Below are 14757 nucleotides of genomic sequence, written 5' to 3'. Positions count from 1 at the left end.
CATTTTACAGCCCTGTCCTCCTAAGTAGCCTCTGGCTGTGTCACCTCACCACCTGGAGCCCTCTGTCAGCCTCCACGCCTCTCCCTGACTCTCAGGCTCCACGAGCAGCCCCTGCGGGTGAGCTCTCCCCACCACGGGCCCTGTGACGAGGACCAGTGCAGGCGGGCTCCTGAAGCCCACAGCCAGTGCACTGCAGAGAGAGGACGCAGGAAGCTGGGGCACTTTCTCAGAAGCCTGTGCGTGGTGACAACCGCGGGACTGTGGGCCGTCCCCACCCTTCCCAGAAAGCCCATTATATGAGCAGCACCCAACCCACATTAAGAATGCTCCATTCCAGGCATTGTGTGTACGTTTTGTGCATGTAATCTTCATAGAACCCTAAGAGGTAGGTAATCTTATTCCCATTTCACAGATGAGATAACTGAAGCTCAGAGAGGTTAAATAACTTGCCCACATTCACACAGTCTGTTGAGAAGATAGCCAAGAGGAGAGCCTGGGTCTGCTCACACACGGAGGCTCCACTGTTGGCTATCTGGTCTTGACAGGACTGCGACCGAGGGCCAGTGAGCGCCACTGCCCACACAGCCCACCAGTGACTCCAAAGCCTTCCCCCTCACCCCACCCAGACTCAGCGAAGCCAACAGGGCCCTGAATCAAGAGGCTTCGCAGGACTCTGAATCACCAAAACCAACCTTTCACCTTGTACAGGAGGAAAGTGAGGCCTGGTCGGGGTGGGGGGGGTGTGCGACTTGCCTGACGTCACACAGTGCATCTGGGCTACCCCAAGCCCTGGCCCTGCCCGTCTGTGCCCAGCCCAGTGCACCTCATCTGGGCCATCCTGGGGTCCCCGGAGCCCCCGAGGCAATGCCCTTCTGCCCCTCCCACCCCAGCCCTGGGTGCAGACGCTCCCCAAGGGATCCCGCCTCACCCCTCTTGGCCTCAGGTGGCCCACTCCTGGAAGGTTCAGGGAGCAGAGTAGAAGGCCCACTTGTCATACCCACAGAGGGACCCGAGGTGGGGCAGCAGGTGCAGAGAGTGGAGGAGAACTGATGTGAGATTATGGGAAGGCAAGCAGTTTATGCCCCTGACGTCTCTGCTGCAGAATGACTCAAGAGTCCTGAGCGCAGGAAGGGGACCCAGGCAGAGAAAGCGGCGGCGAGATCACAGGGAGGCCCCACTCTGCAGGGAAGCTCCAGAAACCTAGGAGCGGTCAGAGCGCAAGGCCACAGAGCACTCTCTGCTCGCTGCAGGCCTTTGTTCGCACTATGAACAGTAGCTAGCACTCACGGAGGGCCGGAGGGCCGGAAGGCTCAGCACTGGACTAAGTACCCCTGTTTCTCATTTAACCCTTCAGCAGCCCTCAAACGTCACTACTATTATCCTTTCATTTTGACAACCGAGTAACAGAAGCACGAGGAGGCAAGATGGCTTGCTCAGGGTCACGCAGCCAGTAACCAAGGGGCCAGGGTCTCCAGGGCATCTGCTCCAGGGCTCTGCAGGGCCTGGGAAGCGGCCCCATTCATACTGAGCATTTTGCCTCAAGCCGTCTCCACTCTGAAGACAGAAGTGTGTACGGCAGTGTGGGGGCAATTTCTAGAGACCGTCTGCTCCCATCACCCTTCCTGACACTCAGACACCAGCCCAGAACTTGAGCCACAGAATTACAGGGTTAGAAAGGCCCTCGGAGGTTTCTAGTTCAACTCTCTCAATGTACAGGTGAGGAAAGCCCGAAAGGGGCTTGCCCAAGGTCACACAAGGTCACATGAATTGGAGGCAGAGCCCGGAATTAAACTCAGGCCTCATCTTAAACTGGGACCCTTCCTACAACACTCTGAGGCCCAGTGAGAAGCCACTGTTTCATCTCGACCACAGACATGACCAGAGTTCACCCCAAGAAGGAGCTAGATTAGACTTCCCTGTGGCAAGGCCGTGAGGTCGCCCATGTGTGCCCAGGGCTTCCATAGCGGAGATCTTTCTGAACATGATTTCTCCAGATCATCCTTGTCAAGCGTGGAGCCAGCCAGCCCTGCCTAGAGCCAGGAACCAGACAGCATGTCTTTGCGAGGTTCCCTGACACCCCCCTTTAGCCCCTGGGACTGCCGTCTGTCACTGGGAATCTTGCCCCAGGGAAGGCTCTGCCCCCTGTAAGGAGGATGTGCAGTGTGGCAACGCCGGACCTTCTCCCTACCTGGCTGGAGCTTCTGCAGGTGGGAATGGATGACGGGTGGGCCAGCTGAGGGGCTCACGGCCCTGCTGCCTTTTGGGGGAGTGGGAAGCTACAGCGTCCCCAGGGGCTTGGTCGCAGCAGGAACGCTGCTGCTGAGCTTGTGCCCAGCCAGCCCCTTAGCTGGTCTCGCCTGCATGCTGGGGCCAGCAGGTGTTACGACTGAGGAGACTACAGACACCTTAAATTCCAAACCCTCATTCCCCAGATGAAGACGCTGAGGCTCACATGGGCAAGTGAAATGTCCAAGGTCATAGGCCGGGTCAGAACAGAAACTTCCTGACTCCCCCTGGAAAGCTGGGTACGCAGCTCCAAAGTGCCACCTTCCTCCCCAGGAAGTGGGGGTTGAGCTCCCAGCAGAAAGGCTGCTCGTCAAAGGCAGGGAATTCCTAAGCAGGAGGCCTTGGGCTTGTTCATCCCCATTCCAGACCGGGGCACCACCATCTTCCTGAGGTTCAGAGATGTACAGCATCTTGTCCAAGGTCACATAGCATGCTCCCCTACCGCTCTGCTGCCCCTTCCCCACCCCCCACCCTGATCTCCCGCCTGCCAGGATCCCTGGGACCCTGCTCCCTCCAGTGCACCAAGACGGGGCTCTTGTTGGAGTATGAAAAAGTTTCGAGGAGAGGAAGGGGCAGAAGATGCCGGCGCCCATCCCAGCCCCGGACGGCGGCTGCAGGGCACGGGGCGCGGCGGAAAGGAAGCGAGCTCCGCGCACCGCTCCGACGCTGCCCGCTCCGCGCCAGGGGGCTCCCGAGCTCCGCGCGACGGCCCTTCGGCTCATCCTCACTGCGGCGGGTCGGGCGGGGCCCCACGCGCCCCGCACCCACTTCCCGCTGCGCACCCACGGCCTCCGCCCTCCTCCGCACCCCTGCCCACGGTCCTCGGCGGCTGGCGCTCCAGCTTCCCGGGGGCCCCGGGGCCAGCGCAGAAGCACCGCGGCCTCTCCCGCCTGCTCCCCGCGCACGTCCCGGGTTCCCCGAGAGGAGGGACCGGCCGAGGGCGATGGGCTCCCGGATAATTCAGGGCACCTCCTCCTGGACAAATGCGGTAATTCCGACACAAGCGGGTTCCCCGGGCCCGGTCCCCCACCACGGGCTCCGTCCGGCACTTAGTTTTCCGGCCGTGAGCGCCGCGCCCAGAAAGTCGGAGTGTCCCAGTCTGGCGACCCCGCATCCGCCCGCGCGTCCCTCGGCGGCCCCGCTGCTCCCGGCGCGGCTTCGCTCGGGAGTAAGGGCTGCCCTCGCAGGTGCCCCCGCCCGGGCTCCTCTTACCCGGGGGCGCTCCGGGCGCAGGTCGGCCGGAGCTCGTGTGCAGGACGGAGGGCCGGGGCGGCGGGGTCTCCGGGCCGAGGGCCCCTCTGCCCACTTCGCGGCCGCGCGGGCCGCTGCGGCTCTCCTCCCGCCCGCCGCCGGCTCGGGCCGCTGGCTCCCGCGCGCTCTCTGCGGTAGTAGCGACCCGATCGCGCTGTCCCCGCCCGCCAATCGGGATGCTCCTCACATACGCCTGCACCCCGAGCGCCGGCCCCTCCGAGGGCGATCCCCGCAAGCCGCGACGCAGCGCCCCCGCAGGCCGCCCTGCCCCGGGAGGCCGCCCCGCGTCCCCCGGCGGGTCCGCACGGCCGGCGGGCGGGCGGGAGGGGCGACGGGGGCGGGGGCGTGCGCTAGAGAGACGCGGGCGGGGACCGGGGCTCAACCCGCGCGCCCCCGGAGAAGTTTGGGGTGGGCCGGCCGGCCCCGCCTCCTGGAGCCCCGCGGGGCTCCCCGGCAGTGCGGAGGGGGTCCATGTTGCCCCGCGCACCCTGCGGCAGTCCCCGCGCGCCCCCGCCACCCCGAGCCTCCTGAGCCTCCCGGGGCGGGACTGGCGGGGGCAGGCGGACTCCCCGCGGTCGGGAACCGGCCAGCGAGTAGGAGGGAGCCGATGTGCTTCAGGGGACACGGATGAAGGTTTTCCTGAGTCGAGAAAGAAAAAAGAGGGAGGGAGAAGCCGAGTGATGGAGACAAAAGGCAGCTTCCGGAGAGGAAGGGGAGTCGGGCGGTGTTGGGCCCAGGGCGCCGACAGCCCGCGGCCGGGGGTCAGGGCGCGAAGGTGCAGCCCGGACTTGGGGGCGGGTCGCCCACGCCCTGCTGGGGGCGCGAGAGCGCGGGGTGGAGGGCCAGGGGCCGAGGGGGAAGTGTGTGCTGGCTCCGGACCCCGGGCCTGGTTCCCAGATAGCAGCCCACCCAAAGGGCTCTGCCACAGGGACCCAGCTCCTGCCCGCCCGCCACAGGTCTGCGTCTCTGTCTTGGGGAGGACAAGACCTCAGCTGTCTCTGCCTGAGCGCAGGGAAGGCCAAGCATTTCCCAGATTCCCGGGGCAGGAGGGGCAGGCAGGACTGTGAGCCCCAGCGGGCTCCTGGGAATTGAATCCTCAATTTCCAACACTCACCCACCTGGACCTCAGCACCCCAGCTCAGCCTGGGGGAAATTTCTGCTGGTATCAGGCCACCACCTGTTCCCCTGCCCTTCCTAGCACCCCCCATCCCTGCCCTTATCCCCTCTTCCTCCCCTTCACCCTCAGCTTCTGGCTCTTTGCTCCTGTTCTGCATACCCAGAATCATGAATCAAGTTCGGAGTTCAACCCAGGAAGTGAAATCCCCTCCGCCTCAAAAAAAATCCCTTATATGCATGTTGGGGAGGGCCTCACTCGGGACTTTCTAGGGCTTCTCACCCGGACAGGTCTAAGGCACCCTGGGAATTCCCAGCACCTGCAGCAGGTCCCCTCCTCTCTTCCCTCCTCCCTGCATTCCCAGCCCCACCGCGGCGGCGACATCGCTCACAGCCAGGCCACTGCAGTGCTGGGCTCCCGCTGCTCCCGGCTGGGCTGGAGCCTCTCTTTAGAACAGCAGCTCGCTAGTCACAGCCCCTGGGCTGCAGAAATAGCTGACTCAGGGATTTCCGGGCTGGAAGCATTGGGAGGGAGTGTGTGCCACCGTATACCCAGTGGGGACTGACTGCACCTGGGTGTTGGGGAGGGTGTGTGTGAGGGGTGGCCGCTGGGGACAGCGCTAACCCCCAAGACTCTCTAATCAGCTCTGCTGACCCCTCCTCATTCTTTAGATAGCCAAGAGGACCTGAGAGTCAAGGGCATAAGGTCAGATGCTCAGCAGGAGGGCACCAGGGGTCTCTCCCCACGCCTGCACACCCCCATACCACAGGGCTACTGGTCTCCCACACCGAAGGGGTGACCGTCACCTGGCTGCGCTCCTTCTTTTTCTCCGTGGGGGAAGAAATGCTTCTCTTTTGAAATCCACCAAAAGCTTCATTTGCCAGGAGGAGGGAGGGGAGTTCAGCAGCTGGATTCCTGCGAGACTTCAGGATTTCCTGGTGCGAGTCTGGAACACCATCCTGATGGCTGCTTGATGGGGAAAGCTTATGCCTCAATGACTGGAGTGTGGTACTGCTTGGATGCAGGAGGATGGATGAAATGACCCCCATAGCTCCTTCTGGTAAAATGGATCAAAAGATAGCTGAGCCCTAGTCAAAGCTGTCTCCGGTAAAATAGGGTCTGATTACAGAAAATAAAGCATGTATGGAGGACTGTGTCCGCTCCTTATGAAGAGACCCGTGTTTACTGTATAAGCTTCCTCCATGTGCCCACTCAGCTCCTGGACTGGGATTTTGATGGGGGAGAAGGGTCAGCTGACATTTGCACAAGCACAGGGAGGTGGGAGCATTGGGTTCCCCTGAGAGGAGCTGCAGCTTGTTCAGAGCCCCTCAGGCCCCAGAGCCCCCCACCCCCAGTACACACACACACACACACAAAGGTGGTAACAGTGGCACAGCCTTGATTTCACTTGCTCCTTTTAGACAATCCCAGAGGCAGCAAGGGCAGGAAGGGACAAGGCATGGAACTGGGTCTTGTGACCCCCAGATGCTGACCCTCCCCAGGTCTACCTGGGCTGGATGCGTTGCTATAGTTGTGCCCTCCTTGCCCAGGGACTCCTCACACCCCAGCTGTCCCTCCTACCCTGTGTTATCCTTATCAGCCTCCTGTGCCAGTATCTTTAGATGTGGCCCCTGCCCACTCCCTAGCTTTGCCTGGCACTGCCCATTCCCTCTCCCTCTATGCTCCAGCTGCACTGATCACCTTGCAGTTCCTGAAAGGGCTGTGCTCTTTCCTGCCACAGGGCCTTTGCACATGCTGTCCTCTTAGTGAAGGACACAGTCCTCTTCACCCCATGTCACCATGCCAACTCCTCTTCATCCTGCCAGTCTCAGTTCCCTGATGCCTCTCTCTTACGGCCCTGTGCTTCTCCTTTGTAGCACTGTCCCCTATCCTGTCTTGTTCATATCTCTCCTCCCACTAGACTGTAAGCTCCAGGGGGGAAAGAACCCTGCGCATCCAGCCCACTGACACAGAGTAGGCACTCAAATCTTAGTGGTTCTGGGGCTCGATGTCCTTAAATTCTGGCACTGCTACTTGTCCGCTGTGTGACCTTGGGTGAATTACATAACCTCTCCAAGCCTCAGCTTTGTCACTTGCAACATGGGGATTTTAATTATAAAATAGGGTTATTGTAAAGATGAAAGGGATGATGAATGTACAGAGACAGCACGGCACCATCCCTGGCTGAGCTACACTGGTAAAAAATAAGGTTTGAAGGTTGAAAGATTAAAGGAATGGACAGATTCCTCTACTCTCAGCCTTCTCCCCAGGGCACTAAATCTCTCTTCTCCCCCGTTACCCTCCAGTTCTTTCTCCTCCTCCACCCCACCTCTCTTAGTGGCTCCTGAAACCCTGCCTCCTTCCCCCACAGGCTTCGGGATACAGTGGGCAGCCCCTGCGGCCACCCAGGGCTTGCCTCTCAGGTCCCCAGCCCAACTCGGGATTCTCTGCTCTGCCCCTGGGTGGGCCTCAGGTGCCAGGAAACCCAAGCTCAGCTCAGAGCCGAGGTAGCAGGCCTTGGCAGGGCCAGCACGGGGTGGGAGAGGCACAAGGTAGCCTCCTTCCTAATCTACATCAGCATCTCCCTGAGAGTCACCTCCAGATAACTTCACAGACTGAAAAAGTGCCCTCACCTCTCTTCCAATGAAATGGCTTGAGCCCCTCCCACACAGAAATTCTGGAGCTGCCCCGGAGCTCTGGGCTCTGACCCACCCCCGCAGGGTCAGGCTCCTGCAGCCCGGATGTTTCCAGGGCCCTTGGATGAAGGGTCTGTTAGGAAGAGGTGCCCTGAGGAGGGCTTCACAGCCAACCTGGGCCGGCCTCCTGCTGCTGTTCAGATGTCCTCGCTTCGTGAACGTCCCCGTCCCCCACCCCAGCCCCTCGGTGAGCCCCCTACAGCAGGTACCCTGGAGGAGTGGCTAAAAGCAGACTTGCTGGAAACCCCTGCCCCACCCCAGCCCCTGCTGAGTGAAAGGAGAGAGAGGGGAGGGGGAGGCAAAGAGGGCGCCCGGGAAGCTGCAGCAGTTCCCTCCCCACTCCGGACCGCTCAGGGCGCACAGCGACTCTCAGTTCTTCCCACCCAGAATGCAGCAGCTGGATTTCTGCAAAGAGCCTCTAAATCCTGCAGCGACCACCAGTCCCGTCACTAATGCTAAGAGAGAACCTCCCCCACCACCCCCTCCCTCGCCCTCCCTTCCCTCCTCCCTTCCCCTCTGCCTCTCTTCCCTGCCTGCCCCTCAGCTTCACTGAGCAGAGCAGCAGCCCCTAGAGCCTGTCTGTGGCCGTAACACCTTAAATCAATGGAGCCTCGCAGCAGCCCTGGGTGACAGGGAGGAAACTGTGGGGCTAAAAACAGACTCCAAAGCCAGACTGTTGGGTGTGAATCCTGGCTTTGCCACTTAGCTTCTCTGGGCCTCATCTGTTAGATGGGGGCAAAAATGGTGTCTGCCTCATACAGTCATTGTGAATGTTGCGTGTGTTCACACACACAGAGGGCTTAGAACGATGTCTGGGATGTACTAAGAGCTCAGTAAATATTAGCTATTGATTTTATATTATCTCTATTGTGCAGATGAGGAAACTGATTAAAATGCTAGTGTTCATTTCATGCCTACTGTGTAGTAGGCAGTTTAAATATATTGTGGGGGTCAAGTTACCCTGGGTGGGTTGCAGCTGAGACTCACATGCACACATTGAACCCGAGGAGTGTGCTGACACCCTTCTTCTGGAGTGTTTACTTGCATCTACGGACTTACCTGAGGGTTAAAGAGCGGCAACCCAACAAAAACTTGACCTGTGCTACAACTGGGCTCCAGACATACAGACATATCTGGCAGTCTTCAAATAGAGGTTCATGATACAGAAATCATCACAAAGAAAGGATACAGACAAAATGAGCCAGACCCCACCACAGGGCTTGAGGGTCAGGGGGCAGGGCCTCCAAGTGGGGTAGAGGAGCGGCACGTGACCCTGTCCGACCCAGTGACCTGGGAAGGAGAAGGACTGTGCGTGAACCCCCGGAGGGCTCCTGCTTGCACACTTCCGGCCCCAGCCCCGTTGCTGCTGTGAGACCCTGCCCCTCACACGAGCATCTCGCCGAGGTGGGCACTGCTCTCATCGGTGCTGTGGAACAGACTGCTGCGCTGCTGAGGCTGAGGGGGACGGGAAGCCGGGGTGGGCGGGTAAACGAGCAGGCAGGCAGGAGAGGCCACCCCGAGCAGTGTGGGTCGGAGGCTGGCACAGGGGACCGAGATATGGGGGGGCCCGGCAGCAGGTGGCAGCCCAGACCCGTGAGGACATGCCCGCCGGTCGGCCTCAGGAGACTCCCAGAGCACGTGCGGGATGGAAGCGGGTTTGAGGGGGGCTGGGTTTCCTGTAGGAGCAGGTGGGCGCTTGGAGCTAACAAGGTTCGGGTACTGAGATGATGATAATGATGAGACGGTGATGATGGGAAACAAATGCTGAGTGCTTAGTATGTGCCAGGCACTATTTTAAGTGTTTAATATAATATGAATTCATCTACTTAATACTTACAACAACCCTAGGAAAATTCCCATTTTACAGACAGGAGAACCGAGGTAGAGAGAGGTAAAATAACTTGTGGAAGATGCGGGATTCGAACTCCGATATTCTGCTCCTGAGGCCACTCTCCAAGGGTTGTGGATAATTGATCTTTGCAACTACTTTATGAAATCAGTTTGTCCCCATTTCACAGCCGAGAAAACTGAGGCTCATGAAATACAAACGATTTGCCCCAGTTCCCGTAGCTGGGAAGGGCCAGGGCCAGGATTCACATCCTGGCCTGTGGGGCTCTGAAGCTCACCCACCTCCTGGTGCCATCAGAGGGCTGACGCCCGCCTCTACTCGGCTGCTCCAGACTCAGTTCCCGTCTTCCTTGTACAAAAGAACAGATCATCTCCATCTCCCCCGGGCGGGCTTGTCCTGGACATGGGGAGCCCATCCAAGTTCTCTCTAGTTTCAGGCCAGACATCTAGTCTTAGGCCATGTAAGAAATTTAGCAGAGGGCCCCTGATGAGGAAAAGGGAGCTGGGTCTGGACTTAGAGGATCTTCCCAGAGAATTCAAGTAGCCAAAGTAATCAACTCCCTAATTGTGGGTGTGTAAACTGCCTTCGGAGGAACTCTGTTTACCTGTGTAAGCCTCTTGCTTCCAGGTAAGCCTGCCCACCTGTGAGATGGGGTTTCCAGCCTGCCTAAGATAAACCACCGGTAAGGGCCGTGTGTTTGCCCACGGTGACATTTCTGTCGCCATCTACTGGTCAAGAGCATCTATAAAGGGCCCCCATGTGTGCATACGCCGGGTGTGGCTGGGTCTTTGGGGGGAGAAAAGAGAACCAGTAGGGGTCCTCTTATCAAGCACCCATTTGACAAGCATTTACTGAGTATATATTATGTGCCACCCACTCTGCTAGGCCCTGGGATACAAAGAGCTCAGGGGCATAACCCCTGCCCACAAGATTTGGAGGTCTGTGTGGGGATGCAGGACCACAAGCAGGTAATGATGGAGCAGGGATGGAGGCGGAGCAGGGAGGAGCAGCCGTGGCCTGGCTGGGGGCACAGGGCCTCAGAGGCCAGGTCAAGGCGCCTGCTTTGACCCACACAGGCAGGGGGTGCCTGTCAGCAGGCAGTGAGGGAGCTAGCTAGGCCGGGAAGGGGCGGCCACCGCCCCAGATGACCTGGGGGGTGACCTGGGCCTGGACTAGAGGAGCAGTGGGAATGAAGAGGAAGCGGTGGAGGAAGACTCCCCACGCTAGTGCCCGGATGGGCGGGCGTGGGGGGCAGAGGAGTCTCAGGTGGCTCTGGGCTCCAGCTGGTGTGACCGGAAGGATGGTGGGGTCACTCATTAAGAGAGCGGGTGGTGAGCTGTGAGCTGCTGGGGAACCCGTGCCCCATTCAGGGGAAGATGCCCAGGAGGCACTTAGAAACGTGGGCCTGGGGCTCAGGCAGGAGCTTTGGATAGAAGACACACCTTTGGAAGTCACTGACTCATAAATCACCTTAAGTGGCAGTGACTGGATTTGATCCCGGACTGGACGGCTCTAATGCTGGGGACTCTTTCTATCCAGCACATTCCTAGCTACAATAGTCCTTATCACCTGAAATCTAAAAAGCGATGAAATGCTCCTAAACAATCTCTTTTCTTTTTCCTAAAGCTTCCAGGTCTAAGTTTCTATTCAGGTAGTATTCTACTCATTTTACAGAATTGGAAAGCTGAGGTATATTTTTAAATAGGCCTCACAACACATTGACTATAGCATCTGAACTGTCCATCACCGCCAACCATTCCCTGGAACTATTGCTGGGAGAACTGTTCCCTCAGCAGTCTTGGTGGCAGTGATGCCAGGGCATGGGGGGCACCTGGGAGAGAGCATCCCCTGCCCCTTTGCCTGGAGCAAGTGACATCTTAGCTCATAGGGGTTGTCAGAGGTCTGGCATGCTGGGCAAAGCAGCCATGTTGCACGGGCTGTTATTATAGCCAAAGAGGAATTCCTGGCGCCATAGCCATAGTGGGGAATGTGAGGGGGTTCAGGCTCCCTCTTCACAGTTCTCCCAGGACGCAGCACGCACGCCCCTGAGCTTGTCATGTCACTTCTCAGCTGCTGGCACCTGCCATTCTGCAGAAGACCTGACCCAGATCACTGATGCATCAATTTGTCTTCCCTGCTTTCTGTGTCCTTGACAACAATGGATTAAGTGCACGGTTACAGGAGTCAGTCCCCCTGTGACAGGGTGGCTGGAGCCTTGGGGCCAAAGCAGGAGGCAGCTCGCTGCAGCAGGAGCCCTCGACTTCTCTGTCAGTCAGCATCACCTGAGCTGCTTAGAAGAAAGACGGGCAGCCACCCCCTCCCGCAGAGGCTGATGCAGTTAGCCTGGGAGGGGCCCAGGGCCAGTCACCTCCATGTAGCCAAGGCTGGGAACCACTGCTTCCATGGAAAGGCAGAGGCTTCCCAGTCAGACCTGGAATCTCGGCTCTGCCTTATGTTAATGGTGTGGCTTGGATGGATTGCTTAAAGTCAATGAGTTCGTTTTCTTTTCTGAAGGAAAAGTGCCTAGAGCTTGAGCCAACCTTCCAGGCATATAATCCCACCATTCTCCCGCCACCTCCCGACACCCTTAGAGTCTGGGATCTCCTCCTAACCTAGCCTTGCAAGTAGGTCCCCCAACTCAACAACCCATGGAAGACGCGCCCCTCCCCAGCGGCACAGTTTTCCCTGTCTCTCTGCATAGGTGGCTTGACATCCCAAAGCATTACTCCAACTGAAAACCTTGGGTGTCGCCCTTTTCCAGCGGCACTGGCCCACGTGCTGCTCTCTGGCCATCAGGGCTGTTCCCAAACTGGCGCCACCTGCTCACTCCACCTCCCACGCTGTGCCCTGCATCCCTGACTCTCCCGGACCTTCCAGCCATGTGCACCCTCACATGCCCACTTCCCCACCTTGATTCGCACCATTACCTGGAACACTTTCCATTCTTCCTCAGAGCCCCTAAACGCCACCTCTTCCCTCACAGCTCCCCCCTGACCGCCTGTGCCGCAGTGAGGTTGCTTCGCGGAGCCCCCACGGCCCCTTCTGACTGTGTGCTCAGAGGACATGTTGCGTCCTAGCAGTTTGCAGCTCACGCAGGTCCGGGCACAGGGTAGGCACGTCATCAGGCATGACTGTTAACCTCATACAGGGGCAGAAAGGGACCAGAGCCAGTGCAAGATCTGTCCCCAGACATTGGGAACGGGGCGCAGGGAATCTCCAAGCCCACTTCAGACAAACACTAGCTTCAGTTTCCGGAAGGGGAAAAGGAGCCCGGATGCTGGAGCCACAGGTGGGGGCAGGGCTCCCCGGGACTGGCTGCTGCCCTAGGTGAGCCACGTGCGGCCTGCCACCACGTGTCCCGGGCCGCCTGTGCACAGGGACTTACCCAGCTTCTCTTCTCTTCCTGAGGAGGAGGCCCTGGTCTGGAAGGCCAGGAACCTGGGTTCTGGGTCTGTCCCTGGAACTAACTTGCTGTGTGACCTGGGGTGACGGCTCAGCGCCCTGAACACCCCTTATCAGAGCGTCCGTGAGGTAATAACCGTGTCTTCAGGTGGCCACAGGCTTCTGGTGTCCCTGACAGCCTACTTTCAGCCTGCTCTCGCCCCAGGGCTGCTCTCTCCCTGCCACTCCAGCCCCAAATGGGGGAAATTAATTGAGCGTTCAAGTCTCTTCCCTTGCCCAGCCACAGACAAGCTTACTGGGGAAATTAGGGTGACATTGGTGCAAATAATTGAGTGTCTTTCCTAAAACAAGTCTTCCGGCCCTGTTGCTTTAGCCGTTGCTCAAATGGATGAGCTAATTAACTTAACTAATTGCTCTGAGGACCAATATTTTCAGTCACGTGACCCTAGAAGGCACATTTTCCCAAGAAGGCCACTCGGCTGCCTACACTCCCCGCCGGCCCAGGTTCCTGCTGGGCCTATGATAGCTGCCCCCTCCCTGTGCTGCCCCTGTGCCTTCAAGGAAACCAAACACCTTCCTCCAGCTTCTGCCTATTCCAAAACCTCACGCCGGAGCCCTCTGCCGATTCATTCATCCACTCAAGAACCTTCTGTTAGTTGCCTACTTCACGTGTCAAACACTGTTCTCAGCACTGGGGAGTCAACACTGAGCAAAAGCAGAAGAGGCCTTGTGCTCGTGGGGTGTAAAGTCTAATCAGGGAGATGACACTGATCACACGACCGCAAACACCCCCACCTCAGATACACGCTACATACACTCAAGACCTGAACGCAGGCCTGCTGGCCTCCAGAGCCCTTGGCCTTGAGTCTCAGTCTCCTCCCATGAAAGACCTGTGGGAGGCTGCTATGGGCTGTGATAGAGGGACTTGACAGGAGATCAAGGGTGGCTTCCTGGAGGAAGAGGCATTTGAACTAGAGCTTGAAGGCTAGGCAGAAATTCACCAGGCACAGGGGAGGGAAGTGCCTTCCAGGCAAAGTGGACAACTGCACACTCCAGGTGAAAGATGATGACGGCTGGGCCAGGGTGCTGGAGCCGGAGAGGAGCAGGGCTTCCAAGAGAGAAGACAGTGCTGGCACCGGTGCTGCATTAGGCAGGAAGGGGTACAGAGGGGGAGGCGCTGATAGTAGCTCCTAAGCCCCCAGCCTGATGCTGGGCGGATGAGGGTGTCACTCACTGGGACAGGAACCCGTGGAGTCAGAGCGGGTGTGGGCAGCTGGGGAAGGGAGTGGGCTGGGTGTCGAGGTACCTTTGAGGCATCAAAGGGGAGCTGCTGAATGTGCTGGGGGTGAACGAACGGGTCTCAGAGGAGAGGTCTGGGCCCGAGACACGTTTCTGAGTCATCTGCTAAGAGCTGGGCCTGAAGCTGAGGGTGCGGTTGTTTCCTGTAAGAAGAGGCTGGGCAAGTGCCAAGTGATTTCCCTCATCTGTGGAGTGTGACAACGAAGCAAAACTGAAGGAGCAAAACAGCAGCCGACTCACAGCCTCCAAGAAGGGACCAGCGGGTACCAAAGGGGAGGGGTGGGGGAGGGCGGGTGGGGCGGGAGGGAGACGGGGACTGAGGGGCATTATGTTTAGCACACGTGGTGTGGGGGGTCACGGGGAGAACAGTGTAGCACAGAGAAGGCAACAGTGGATCTGTGGCGTCCTGCTGCACTGATGGACAGTGACTGCATTGGGGTGTGGGTGGGGACTTGATAATAGGGGTAAATGTAGTAACCGCATTGTTTTTTCATGTGAAACCTTCATAAGAGTGTATATCAATAATACCTTAATAAAAATTTTTTGGAAATAATAAAATAAAGTTCAAATAAAATAATAAATAAATTTAAATAAATTTAAAAAAAAAGAAGAGGACTGGGACAAGCCTTGGGGAAGGCAGGAAAGATTCAACCAGGGCCACAGGCCCTGCTAGATGCACACACACACCCCGTTTTCACAGCGTCACCTTGTCTTTTTCTGTCACAGGGTCATCCATTCCCTTCTGTTTCCTTAATCCACTGCTAAACCGACAGCTGATGGAGTGCCCAGGAGTCCCAGCGATGAGCCAGCACTGCCCCTGGTTCAGGCACAAGGGCACAGCGCTGCCTGCTGTGCACGGC

At 58.4% G+C, this 14757-nt stretch overlaps 1 protein-coding gene across 3 annotated transcripts in view; it reads right to left on the bottom strand.

The window, feature by feature from the left end:
• The window catches only part of SYT2 (synaptotagmin 2), a 99437-nt gene that overhangs the window by 34864 nt on the left and 49816 nt on the right, over positions 1-14757 (bottom strand). The window contains exon 1 of one of the 3 annotated variants that reach the window (XM_057508121.1): positions 3499-3687. The exons of 1 other annotated variant lie outside the window; for it this stretch is intronic. The gene's annotated coding sequence lies outside the window, so the exon portion shown is untranslated. Of the gene's footprint in view, positions 1-3498; positions 3688-14757 lie in introns of those variants that run through there. One more of the 3 variants, XM_036909565.2, reaches the window with a different exon arrangement.

This window comes from Manis pentadactyla, chromosome 9 (assembly GCF_030020395.1).
Source record: "Manis pentadactyla isolate mManPen7 chromosome 9, mManPen7.hap1, whole genome shotgun sequence".
NCBI classification, from domain to species: Eukaryota; Metazoa; Chordata; class Mammalia; order Pholidota; family Manidae; genus Manis; species Manis pentadactyla.
Note: the sequence above shows the minus strand (reverse complement) of the source record. Positions and strands in the feature narration are given on the sequence as shown.